Source organism: Onychomys torridus, chromosome 11 (genome assembly GCF_903995425.1).
Source record: "Onychomys torridus chromosome 11, mOncTor1.1, whole genome shotgun sequence".
Taxonomy (NCBI): domain Eukaryota; kingdom Metazoa; phylum Chordata; class Mammalia; order Rodentia; family Cricetidae; genus Onychomys; species Onychomys torridus.
In genome coordinates this window covers 24337253-24351012 of record NC_050453.1, presented here as the reverse complement: position 1 = coordinate 24351012, position 13760 = coordinate 24337253, and positions in this window count along the sequence as shown.

Genomic DNA, 13760 nt, shown 5'->3' with positions numbered 1-13760 from the left:
GGAAACCTCGGGAAGGAAGGAAATATGGATGGACCATGAAGGCATTATGCCAACACTAGGGGACAAATCCTGCATGGTTCCTTCCTCATGACATCTTTAAAGTAGTCAAAATTGCACAAACAGAAGGTAGGAAGTTGGCCACCGAGGGCTAGAAGGAGAGGGGACTATATTTAATAGGTATAGACTTGCAGTTTTACAAGAAGAAAAAAAGACTGGAGATCCTAGATGCAACAGTATGAATACACTTAACTAATGAACTGTCTACCTTTAAAAAGCAAAATTTAGTGCTATGCACTTTTACCATCCATGTTTTAGAAGCACATTAAAAGGGGGGAAATAAAAATGTCTATGACAGATGCCATAAATTCCCAAAGAATGTGGAGAAGATTAAAAACCCAAATGAGGGCTGGAGAGATGGCTCAGAGGTTAAGAGCACTGACTGCTCTTCCAGAGGTCCTGAGTTCAATTCCCAGCAACCACATGGTGGCTCACAACCATCTGTAATGAGATCTGGCACTCTCTTCTAGCCTACAGACATACATGTAGACAGAACATTGTATACATAATAAATACATACATACATACATACATACATACATAAATCTTTAAAAAAAAACAAATGAAAAATGAATACAGGACAGGGGAAACATGGCAGTCAATGATGAAGTGTGTATGTATTTAACCGAGTCCACACTGGGGAATGGGGTTGGAGACAAGCAAGAAGGCATCCACCTACTGGACCCCAGCTCCTGAGAGGAGTGGGGATACTGTCATGCCCTGAATGCATCCTTTGGGAAACGTAAGTCTTCACTGCCATGTCACAACACAGCTCTCCAGAGAAGACCAGGAGATGAGATCTACAGTGTTTAGCAATGATAGGCATGGTGACCCACACCTGCACCCCAGCACTCAGGAGACAGAGGCAAGGAGATCTCAAATTCAAGGTCAGATCAGGCTACATAGTGAGACTCTATCTCAAAAGGAAGAAACAAAGTAAAAAAATAAAAATAAAAATAAAAATAAAGGCCTTGGCAAGGCACTGCCATCTCACCTGTGAGGCTCTGTGGCCCTTATCAATTGCTCCCCTTAGACCTACTGCTCTTTGGTCAAGCTTGCCCTGTGGCCTGGGCCTTCTAAGCCCAGCAGAGTCCCCAGCAACCAAAGCCTGCAGTGTCCTATCCAGCATTAGCCTGGCACCACTCAAAATAAAAGGATAGTGTCAGCGACAGTCCTTTACACAGAAATCCCTTGCCCTAGTTCTTGACAGCTGTAATTACAGCCCAAACAGCTTTTGAAAGGCAAAGAGAAAGAAGAAAATAGCAGCCTGGACCTAGCAGTGAATTGTGGGGCTTGGGGGGATGATACACAATCGCAGCTCTTGCTACTAATGGCAGCCAGTCCACACAAGCAACTGGATAGCCAGCCCAAACAACTTTCTGACCAATTAATTTCTCCTTCTAATGTAATGAGCTGCTCATTAAGCACTGGAAGCAGCTCCCACAGAGGGGGCTGTAGGGAGAGGCATGCGGCTGCCAGAGCTGGCAGGTAATGAGAGGAGAGGAAACTGCCACATTCCAGTCCCAGATGCCTGCAGATCCCATGACCAGCTAGCGCTGCGCCATGTCTGGCCTGCCTCTGCTTCTAGGTAACGTTTTCCTGCTGCCTCTGTCCATGGGCTCCCTTTCTGGGAAGGCGCCATGTTCCAGTTCTTTGGTTCCACCCAACTAGGGTCAGGACTCATAATCAGCATTCCAAGGAGCCCTCAGGGGGACAGTAAAGTCTAGAGGATGAACCCCCAAGCTGCCGTGAACAGTAACCTGACCTGGAGTACTTAACCTGCCCAAGGTTCCAGGTCCTCATCCATGAAATGTACTAAGAATATCCTCACCTCATCTGAAGTAGCTATAAATAATAAAATATATTCAATATCAAAATTTCTAAGAAAGCACCTGACACAGAAGTACCTATGTCTATTGGTGGAGATACTACTTTCACAATGATGGTAATATCAGCAGCAGCCATTTCCTGCCCATCAGTCAAACATCAATACAAGAGGACTTTGGTGGACACCCCAGAGTGTGGGCCACTCCAGGCCCAATCTTTCCATCACACCAGCGAGCACAACACAAAGCCTCTGCTTCTCTCCATGTAGGAGGGCAAAGGAGGAGGCAAAGAGGCCTGGAAGTCCTGAGACCGAGCCTGCAAGCCAAAAAGGGGAGTAAAGCATACAGCTTTTCCATGAGACCCCACGGCAAGTGATTGAACACAGTCGGGCCACATGCCCATTTCTGGGCCTCCGTGACTCCTCCACATATTTCTTTGAGTTTCAGATTAATCTAGAAAATGACATGACACGATCCTCTAATGCTGCGACCACTCAGTGGAATTACTCTCGTGAAAGCACTTCAAATGTCCTAACTACCGAGTCCCCGAAAACAGTACTGTCGTATGTAATGGTAGTCTCGATAAATCCAACCTGGTAAAGAAGAAAAGACCATACAACTGTCAGCATTGACGAGCTGTGCAGAAAGCTGACAGCAGGCGTGTTTACACTCTCCCCAACACTGATGTCATCAGATTGAGGTTTCTGTCCATAGGGCAGAGAACCAGCTCAGAGCAAACTAACAAAAGCAGAATGAAGCTCCGGCACCTGTTGGGTTGTTCCTGTTAGGCGAACAGATCACTCCAAAAAACAATGACCCACACCGGCTGCACCCAGAGTCTGAAGAACGATGACCCACACCGGGCTGCACCCAGAGTCTGAAGAACAATGACACAAACCAGGCTGTGCCCAGAGATGGCCAAGCCAGCCACGTTGACACGCAATCCCACCACAATCACAAATCACCAGAGCTATCCCAAGCCCACCTCCAAAATATACAGTTCTCTTGTTCCGCTGTTCCTGCACTGTGGACCAGAGTCAGAAGGCAGTGGGTTTGCCATGTACACCAAACTCTTCCAGGAGACACAGGAAATTGTGATGGGGGTGAGGGAGTGGATGAGGGGGGGGCATGACATATAAAAAAGCTCACACATCCTGAAGCCTCAAGCAAGCAGCTGACCGAGGAAGTTTTGGTGAAATTTCATATCCAGCTTTAAAATTTCAAGCAAATCTTCTATTTGGTACCACAGTAAATTACCTTTAAAAAATGTTCTGATCCATTACTAGATGCTTACTAAAGTTTTGTTCTCCCTTTTACAATTCTCCTTGGCTGCCTAGCCAACCACCACACCCGCATCTCAGAAGAGCTGCAGGATACGAGCCAGGGAGGCTGACACTGCTCAGCCATCACGTCCATTTCAACCTCTGGCCCTTATTGCACAATTCACGATAGTCTCCCAGTGATGGAGGAATATGGACTCTGGGGCCAGGAAGGGTGCAGCCATCCATTCTGGCTCTCAGCTCAGGCTGAAAGGGCTAACAGGAACGAAGCTTGAATTCCAGATTCACACACAGCCCCACCTGTGACCACTCACCCGGATTCTGCGCATGGCAGCCACGATCTCCACCCTGCTGTTGGGTCTCGGCACATCCAGGCTTCCCACGTACTGTGGAGAAGAAGCAAAGAGAAAATGAGAGGAGAGAGGGCAACGTCCCTAATCAAAGGATGTTAGGAGTGCCAAGACTCTGAGGCCACACGGCCTACCTCCCCATTTTACAGATGAGGACATTCAAAGCCCGGGGGGTATCATCTGGCTTTGAAATAGTCTCTAGATTTTAGTAAATAAACAACTTAACCCAAAATTCCGGCTTCCATTCTCATCTCGCTCCTAATGTAGCAAAGCCCTGTGATGGCTAAGCAGGCATCTGAGCAAGCAAAGCTCCTGGTAGAGATTCTTGCCAGTGTCTATATGGCATGATGGTAAGTGGCTTCCTCCTTTATCTCCTTTCAATTTCTTCATCTGTGAGACCAAGTAAATTAACACACACACACACACACACACACACACACACACACACACACACACACACGCAGAGCTCTTACATAAAAGTGCCTGCCAAAAATAAATGCACTAAGAGAAAAATATATGCTTTTGGAGTTGTTATTTGGGGTATTTTTTTTTTTTTGCTTTGTTTTGTTTTTGTGTGTATTTTTACAGGACCTCACTCTTAAGCCCAGGCTGGCCTAGAGCTCATTATGCAGCCCAGGCTGGTATTGAACTCATGGCACCTCTCCTGCGTTAGCTTCCCACATGCTGTGATTGTAGCCTGAGCCCCTACATCTGGCTACATTTTTAAAAATAATTTTACTGAATTATCCCTAGACATACTGAAGACCTCTGACATTTTGTTAAGTTCCTGGCTGGAGAAAGGATGAACTATTAGTTTTTTATCTAAAAATGTTTCTTATCCAATTATACTTTTTTTCCTCCCAAGACAGGGTTTCTGTGTGTAGCAGTCCTGGCTGTCCTGGAACTCACTTTGTAAACCAGGCTGGTCTAGAACTCACAGAGATCCTCCCACCTCTGCCTCTTGAGTATTGGGATTAAAGGCGTGCGCCCAACCGTACATTTTGTCTTTCACTTTGGAGACAGACTCACCATCTAATTCAGGCTGACCTCAAAATCACCTGGTCTCCTGTCTCAGCCTCCTGAGTGCTGGGATTACACACGTGCACCCCCACACCTGCCCCTGATTATACTTTAAAGTTACCCACCAAACCAGACTGTATTCAGGTTAATGTTTAACATGTAATTCCTTGCTAAATACTAATCAAATAATGCAAAATTAAGCAAAACAAAAGAATTAGGTTCCCACTCTCAACAGGTGAGTACCAGTATCCTTTCTTTTTTTTTTTTTTTTTCCGAGACAGGGTTTCCCTGTGTAGCTTTGTGCCTTTCCTGAAACTCACTTGGTAGCCCAGGCTGGCCTCAAACTTTGGGATCACAGGTGTGCGCCACCACTGTCCGGCCAAGTCTCCTTTCTTGCTTGCCAATGGGCATAAACTTAGACAATTAGTTCCACAGGGGAAAAAAAAGGTTGGATTATTCATGACCTGAAACACAACCTGCATACAGGTGGATCATATTGAACAAGGCACCTCCCTTCCTGACAGATCCTTCACACCAGATCACAGCACTTCCCTGAATCACCTCATCAACATGTCCAAGAGTTAGCCAAGGAGTTATAGCCTTGGATAGCTCGATATGTACCTAAGCAAAAATTGCATTAATAGAAATAGGAACAGTCATGTTTGAAAGATAATTTCTGTGGTTACAAGAAAAGAAAGTTTTTCCCAAAACTTGGAGCTAAGGACTCATTCCAGTCAAAAAAGTTTCACAAATGGCACTGGAAACAAACGGATTTCCCCTAGTATTAATCAACAACTCGTGTTCACACACTGAAGAATAAAGTCCCAGGAGCAGATGAGTTGACTGGTAAACTGTGGGCACACTGTAGTCTGGCCCGTAGGGGAGCCCACCAATGCACATGGGCATATTGGCAAAGGACTTTGCTGCTTGCTGAGGCAACTAAGCCTCTAGATCGAATGTGCGGCTTCTCCGTGGCTAGCAATTCTCTCCAGTGAACTCTGCTGGAGCTGCAAGGTCAGCAATATGTCAGTGACCTATGCAGCCAGGGATGTCATGACACCATTCATGATTACCCAATTACAAAGGCCCTCCAGCTCAATGGGAGTTTCCACGATCCCTCTCCTACGCATTCCATGCTGATCTGCCCTGAGCCCACTGCAGTCAGAAACATAAACCTTCTAGGGCTCAATGCCTCCCACAATCATGTGAAGGCCAAGGCCTCAGGACTGAGCAAGGTCACCCATTGTAGAGGAGACTGAAGGGGAAGGGAGGTACATGTCCTAGAATCACTGCCAGCCCAGAAGGGAAACTGCTAACCACGGAGCCTGAACTCAAGCACTCAAAGGGAACCCATCCACTGGCTACTCTACCCCAGCCCACCTCTTCTTCCTGGAGAGGGGTGCTGCTAGACTAATAATACTGGAACAGTGAGGAAATGTGGGTGGGAGGCAGAAGAGAAAACATAGGGAGGAGAGGTAGTCCCCCAGCTTCTGATGAGGTCTTCTAACCAAAGGGCAAAATTCTTCATACGTGAGGGCTCCTATTCATACCCATGTTCACACTACAAAGGCCTGCCTCTCTCCACCAGGCCCCACCAGAGCTGGTAATAGGCACACAGCACACACCTACACACACACACTTGCTATATGCATGTGTGTGTGCTGACAAACCTCTAACACACACCCACTCATATGCACACCCACTAACCCATCACACTCACACCACACGCCCACTCCCCCTTCTTCCCCTACTTCCTTCTTGGTAAAGAAAAGTCACAAATCTGCCTTCTTGAAAATGTGTCTGCAGGAGCTAGCCCAGCTCCAGCAAGCTGCACCTCAGGGTCAACTGAAGAGATTAGAAGGATGCACACTAAGGGGGACTCCAGTCTACATCTCCCAGATGAAAGCTAAATATCCACAGTGACAACATGAATCAGAATGGAGCCATGATGCCAGGGAAGCAGAGAGGTCGGAAAGCCAGCTCCTCAGGCAAAAGCAGAGGGTGTGGCCAATGAAGTCACCTTCCTTTCTACCACAGCCAAAAGAGCAGCTCTGAGCCTGACCTAACCACTACCACCTCCACAGCCAACGCGTCTATCTTGAGCAAGTTGCAAGGCAGTATATGATCAGTCCCACTTGCCAGAGGACCAGGTCATCTTGCTATTGCTCGTTTTTGGTGGTCAAGTTCACTTCATTTTTGTATTTTGTTGTTTTTTGAGCTGAGGATCGAACCCAGGGCCTTGCGCTTGCTAGGCACTGAGCTAAATCCCCAACCCTCACTTTATTTTTATAACAAACTGAACTAGGCTAGGAGCCTCCTACTCCAGCCCAGAAAGGTGGCTCCCAGGCTGAGCTAACACACTGCAGAGAAGGTGGCTGCTCTCCCTTCCTACTGGAATCAGGCAAGGCCAACTCCCTTTCTCCAGCCAAAGGCTGAAGGGTGGGAGAAGAGTTATGAACCAGAAATGTCCTCCCCTTGCATCTTCTGTAGGAATACTAAGTTCCAAAAGATCCTAGGACAATGGAAAGAAAGGAAATTCCCTGGCATCATGGCTCCATTCTGATTCATGTTGTCACTGTGGATATTTAGCTTTCGTCTGGGAGATGTAGACTGGAGTCCCCCTTAGTGTGCATCCTTCTAATCTCTTCAGTTGACCCTGAGGTGCAGCTTGCTGGAGCTGGGCTAGCTCCTGCAGACACATTTTCAAGAAGGCAGATTTGTGACTTTTCTTTACCAAGAAGGAAGTAAGGGAAGAAGGGGGAGTGGGCGTGTGGTGTGAGTGTGATGGGTTAGTGGGTGTGCATATGAGTGGGTGTGTGTTAGAGGTTTGTCAGCACACACACATGCATATAGCAAGTGTGTGTGTAGGTGTGTGCTGTGTGCATATTCCTGGAAATTAATTTCCAAAATGTCAACTTGCTTTCTTTGCTTCAACTCTCCATATCACATCCCTCCTTTCATCCCCATTACCCTCCTCACCTTGGTATGAGCCCCCCAAGCATTCAAGCCTGGAACTCAGGCTTCATCCCCCCATTGTTACAGTTTTATAAGTCACCAAGACTTGTTCATTCTTGACACTTTGGGGATGGAGAGATGGCTCAGCAGTTAAGAGCAATGGCTGTCCCCCCCCCCCCAGGGGACCCAGGCTTGATTTCCATCACCCATGTGATGACTCATAACCATCTATAACTCTAGTTCCAGATGATCTGATGCCCTCTTCTGGCTTCTGTGGGCACTAGGTACACACATGGTACACTGACATATAGGCAAGATATTCACACACATAAAATTAATTTAAAAAATTCTTGAAGAACCTCCATGATTGCTTGTATCTTTATCTGGTCTAAAGATGACAAATATCCTCAACATGGCCTTATATTCTATGTGGTCCAGCTTCACCTTACACCGGTGGACCCTCCAATTACTCAGAGTTCCTCACATGTACCTTACTTCCTCTGCACATGCTCCTCCCTGCACATGAAACACTCCCCTCCCCGCCTCTCTCTCTCTCTGCCTAATTTGACTGGCTCTCCACCTCTCCAGACTTCTAAGGAAGGTGAACTCTTACCTTGAAGACTCCATAACCCCCTACAACTCTCTTTTGTGGCATCCACACGTTACCAAACACAGGTATCCAATGGCCTGACCATGCCCATATACCACTGGTCAAGGCACAAAGATGGTGTTCAAAACTCATTTGACTGACTGCAATCTCACAAGAATGAATGTATACTTGCCCCAGATGCTCATGGGAGAATCTCTGCTTGGGGGAGAGATAAAAGGAAAGGTCAAAGATTCTGGCTCCTGCCTGGAATCCCAACACTGACTTCACTGTACTGCTTCTCAGTATCAGCCATCCCCCTTCCATCCTTTTGTGGCTTTATGATGTACCTGAGTATCATCCAGATGCTTGAGCTGGACCAAAGCCAGCTACCCCTAAGTACCACACGCAATTCCCAGCTTACCAAAGGACAGTGGTATATTAAACCTTGCTGCCGGTGGATTTTTAATCACCGGCCTTCTGTACACCTACAGCATTCCTGTGTCCTCCTTCCAGGAATCCCTGCTTGAAACACCACCCAGGGACTCTATTCAGAACAGCCACCACAGAGCAGAGGGAGGAATCACATAAAGGAGTTTAAAAATACCACAGCTTACAATGTTTTCATTAATATCTAAAATGAAAGAAAAATTCCATAAAATCCAAAAGAGGGGAAAAGTCAGGTGTGGTAACTCATACTTGGCATCTTGGCACTCAGGAAGCTGAGGCAGGAGGATCACCGTGTGTGTGAAGTCAGCCTGAGCTACAGAATGAAATTCTATCTCAAAGACATTGACAAAAAATGAAGAAAAGGGAACAATTTAAGGAAGATGCAAACTGTATGAGTAATCATGATATAAGAGACAGACAGGGGTTTCATTTGTGGCTTCGAGTTTCAAACAAGAAGGAATAAACTGTGTATAAGATTACCAAAGAACTTTAAATACTTCTCTGTAAGTGTCTGGACAGCTTCATCCTAGGTACTACATGGCTGTCTTGTGAAGTACTTCCATTGTCTTGCTTCCACATTATTTTCCAGAGATTAACTCCTGTAGACCTGATGAACTGCACGGCAGTGTCTCCTAGCATGTGACTGGCAACGTAAACAGCAGGAAGACAACAGCTTTCCATACCCACCCATATAACATCAGCCACCCACAGACCCCTGTGATATCTGCCATCCTCCTCCTCTGGGGGATCCCTCTGTTTACAGAGCTCATGTCAGGTGTCTCCAGAGACAAGGTAGAAAAACAGAACATGAAGGTGAACACTGTGTATGATTCTATTTCTGATAAGATTGGGCCAGCAGACACCAGACCAAGCCTCTCATAAACAACAAACATAAACTCTCACTCAACGAGTAAAAGTAAATCAATAAAACTACACAGAATGGACAGCATAGAGAGCAACGTGTAACACAAGCTAAGGCTGCTAGTTATGGGCACCCACACTGGTCAACCGTATGTTAATAGGTTTGTTAATAAGAGGGTGTGTGGGAATTCTGCTCCAGCCCATGTTTCTGCCCATGAATTTTCTGGTGTGTAAACCTACAACAGATTTTGAAAAGGACTATTCATTAAAATAGTAATAATTTGATTGTTCTGAATAAACCAAAACCAGGATGAGACTGGCAGGTCTCCAATTCTGGAGAGGAAGTATACATGGGTTCTGGCCTGACATCACCATCCAAAAAGGATAGTGATTTGGCTGGATAGTTGCCCTCAGGGGAGAAGAGTTAGAATTAAAGAGCAACCAAGTCCACTCTTTTGAGAAACAAGGAAATGTTCAGAAAGACAGCAGAAACTTCCAGCATGGAGCTGTTAAAACCCTCAGTGATTGGCCAGTACAAGCAGGGCCACCCCAGCAGGAGAACACAGCTATATTAAGGGCAGGAACACAAAGGTTCCTGGTGCCATTGTATTGCCAGCTCTCTTCTCTCTGAAACTGCTCAGTTCTAGAGTGTCAACCCCAGCCTCTGCCACGAGGTGCCACAGTAGCCTCCTCCCTTAACAGAGAACCTAACAGAGTCAACCAGTGGTGGCAGGTAGAAAGTACAGGGTCTCTCCCAAGCCTCCCGCTTCTGGTGTAGGACTCACCCCACTGTATTCTTCACAATTCTTTCCCTGAGGACCCCAAACAAGGTCTGCTTTCTATCCTGTGCACTGCCCATCTCCTCACATCCCTCTTGTCTCCTAGCCACACCCTGTCCTCTCTCCAACACACACAAACATAAAGTCCTGTGACAGCCTACATGTGGCTAGAGCTCACCAGCTGGAATGTGTCCATCTCAGTGAGTGGCGAGACCTATCTCTCCCCTGTCCTGAGACCCTACAGATGAGCAGAATCACGGGGAATTACAGGAGTTACAACAAGATTATTAACAAAGGAAAATACTGAGAACGCACAAGTATTTAGCTCAGTAGGGTCATCCTGCTGGAGCTAATGAATGCTCACTACTGTGACCTCAGCTAAAGCCGCTCTTTTTGTTAACCCTGTTCATATCCTTCCCCACAGTCAACATGGTCTGCAAGGAGAGTTCTTTCTGGTTCACATGCTTACTGTCTTCCCCAATATAGTGTGAGACCCTATCGGGACCTTGCTCTTATTCTGTACCCCAGCTCTTAGAACGGGGTCTGGAAAAGGAAGACTCAACCATCCCCTGGGCTGGGCAAGGTGACATACACATTTGTTAGGCCCAAATTTGTTTTAGTAAACTAGGGCAGCCTAAGCTACAGTGAGACTCTTGCCCCAAACCCCTGCCCCACAGCTAAAACAGATTAAATGAATGAATGAATGAATGAATGAATGAATGAACCCAATAACAATGAGAAAAGCCCCAGTGAACCAGTGAAGAAGTGGAGCCCTTAGGAGTCAAACCCTCAGCCCAAGGGCACACCCCTGCAGGCCAGTGGCTCTGCTCCAAAGGGAAAGCCCTTCTAGCCTTCAGATCTGCTCTGTGCACAGCTGAGTGTCCTGCCGAGCCAGATTACCAATGTGACCTGGGCCACGGTTCTCGCCTCATTTACCATGGAACAAACCAGCATTAACTGCAGTGGCCAGAGCGACCCAGATTCCAGAGCACACTCAGAGAATGACCTTCTAGTAACTGCTCTGGGGGAGGGGAGGGGAGAGGAGAGAGTGCTGCACTCGGGCATCCCGCTCCCACTTCTGAGGCCTGGAGGGCTGGTTCTGGGTGCCCAGGGGCAGGGGACCTGGGGAGAGACAGGACATACATCGTGGTCCTTTCAGCTACAGTCAGGACAAAGCCTCAGCACCCTATCCTCCCCAATGCCCCCTCTCACACAGGTGTGTACATGTGTACACACACACATGCACACACGCACACACACGCACACACACACACACACCAAAAAGCTTCAAATGCAGCTGTATACCACATCTTTATTTATTTCTAGTCAAAGAAAATTGAAGCACTTAACTTTCTTCCTCTCTCTTCTAATCACCCCAAAAGGCAAGTTTTATTTGAAACCTGTCTGATGTGACTGTCACTATTGATCACAGCAGCACAGTGGGACCAATGAGTATGCCAGAAGTCTCAGCAGATTCCTTCTTAGTCCTCAACCTTTGGGGGCTGGATGTCAATTAACTGTGGTCACCTGTCTTGAGGTGAATGCTATGTAATTCTGTAAGAGGGACAGAGGCAGAACAGAGCTATCAAGGGACTGTCTCTTAGCCACCATTAATAAAAGCTTAGGTGTGCTGGCCAGTTTGTTCTTTACGAGGACATGACAGGTAAAAACTGTCAGACAGACACTGCTCTGGATTTTCATCTACTGAATGGAAGCTTCAGTACCGTAATAACATCCCCGATCTCGTCACGGCTGCAGGTGTGGGGCAAAGGCCAGGGCAGCATCCTGAGCCGGCAGCACTTTCCACCTGCCCAAAGAGCTGCCTGCCCACCTAGGATTCTTCGTTGGTCAGCAGGGAAGAGGAGAAAGTTCCAGGTATGGGGAAGAGACACATTGACAAAAGTCAAATTACCTGTGAAACAACCAGTCGACCAGGTACGCAGACATGAACCAGGAACAGTATGAAAGTGACAGGAAGCCGGGTCAATAGCATAGCTTAAGTAGCCTGAAATGGCATTAGATCCGACCTTTCATTTTCATACCGGGGAAAACTGTGACCCAGAGAAAGAACAGAAACGGAGCTTTTGAGTAGCAGAATCAGAGAACAGTGTGGGTCCCTTCCTCTACCCCATATTCCATCAAGGAATAAAAGCAATCAGGAAGAACATGGCCCAGTGCCCCTATTAAGGCCTGATTCGATGCATTAGACACAACTGAGCTGGATAAGGACATGTGTGCACAGTACATGCAAATACTAGTGAGGTCAAACCCAGTCTACAGGGAAAGGACAAAGGATCCTCACTTAACTACACCAGAATACCTTAGAGGTGGACTGAAGATGCCCAACAATGAATACGGAGCCATGGCACTGAAGGAGGGGAGAGAGAATCCCACTATTACAGAGGACCATGGAACCAAAGGAGGAAAGTAATGGGGAGACCCTAGGGCAGCACCGAAAACAATCTCCTCTTCTGCAAGTAAGAATCAAGAGATTTAGCCTTGGGAAGTAAACATTCTAGTCAACTAAGGTCTAAATTTTCAAGTTTCCAGCCTTCTGTTTTATCCATGGACGACATCTAGTGTGCATACTACCTACATGCCAGACCTGTCCTGGGAACAAATTAGACAATACCTACTGGAGACAGAAGTCAATGGTACAGTGCTTACTTGGTATATACAAGGCTTGCTCTCTCGCTCGCTCGCTCTCTCTCTCTCTCTCTCTCTCTCTCTCTCTCTCTCTCTGTGTGTGTGTGTGTGTGTGTGTGTGTGTGTGTGTGTGTGTGCGTGTATGACAAAGACAGGGAATTAATAAATAAGAATTAGCTAATACAAAGTTGCATCATTTATAAAATACACAATGGTAAGGAGATTTAATTTTTTTAATTAAGTTGAGAGGTGAGTCTCCTAAATGTTTTGATCATATTCACCCACATAACTCTTTCCAAATCTACCCCTCCCCTTCCCTAGCCACCTAACTTTGTATCATCTTAGGGAGATTTTTTTTTGGGGGGGGTGTATTTGAGGAGGGTTGTTTTTGTTTTTCCCTTCAAGACCAATTTGTGCTGCCCCAAATGTTTTTGGATGTGTGGTCTTCTACTGGAGCATGGTCAACTTACTAGGAGCTATCCTCTTAGAGAAAACTGACCACTTTCTTCTTAGCAGCTCACAATTGCCAATCGCTCTATGGCCAGGGCTGAAATTGTATGTTCAACTCCTTTCTCTATGCTGATATTTGGCCTGGCTTGGAGACATTGTTTTTAACATCATTATGTTCTTGCTGTGTGCATAAATGAGGCCGTGAGGATACATAATTTGTGGCATTACAAGCTCCCTCTTTGAATGAGCACAGACTAATAAGAGCATGGAACAAAGTGATCCAAACTGCCCAAGAAGTGAGCTGAAGGGGGAAGCCAAGAAAGTAGACTTCACAGAATCAGAGCATTGACAGGGAATGGGGTGAAGGATATGAGCAGATAGCATCGCCAGTGACCAGACCACACACAACTGACAAACGCCCTGACTCACCAGCCCTCCTCCTCAGAGAATGGCCAAGTGTGACATGGCTCACAGGATGGGCTCTGCTGAAGGTAAGAGCC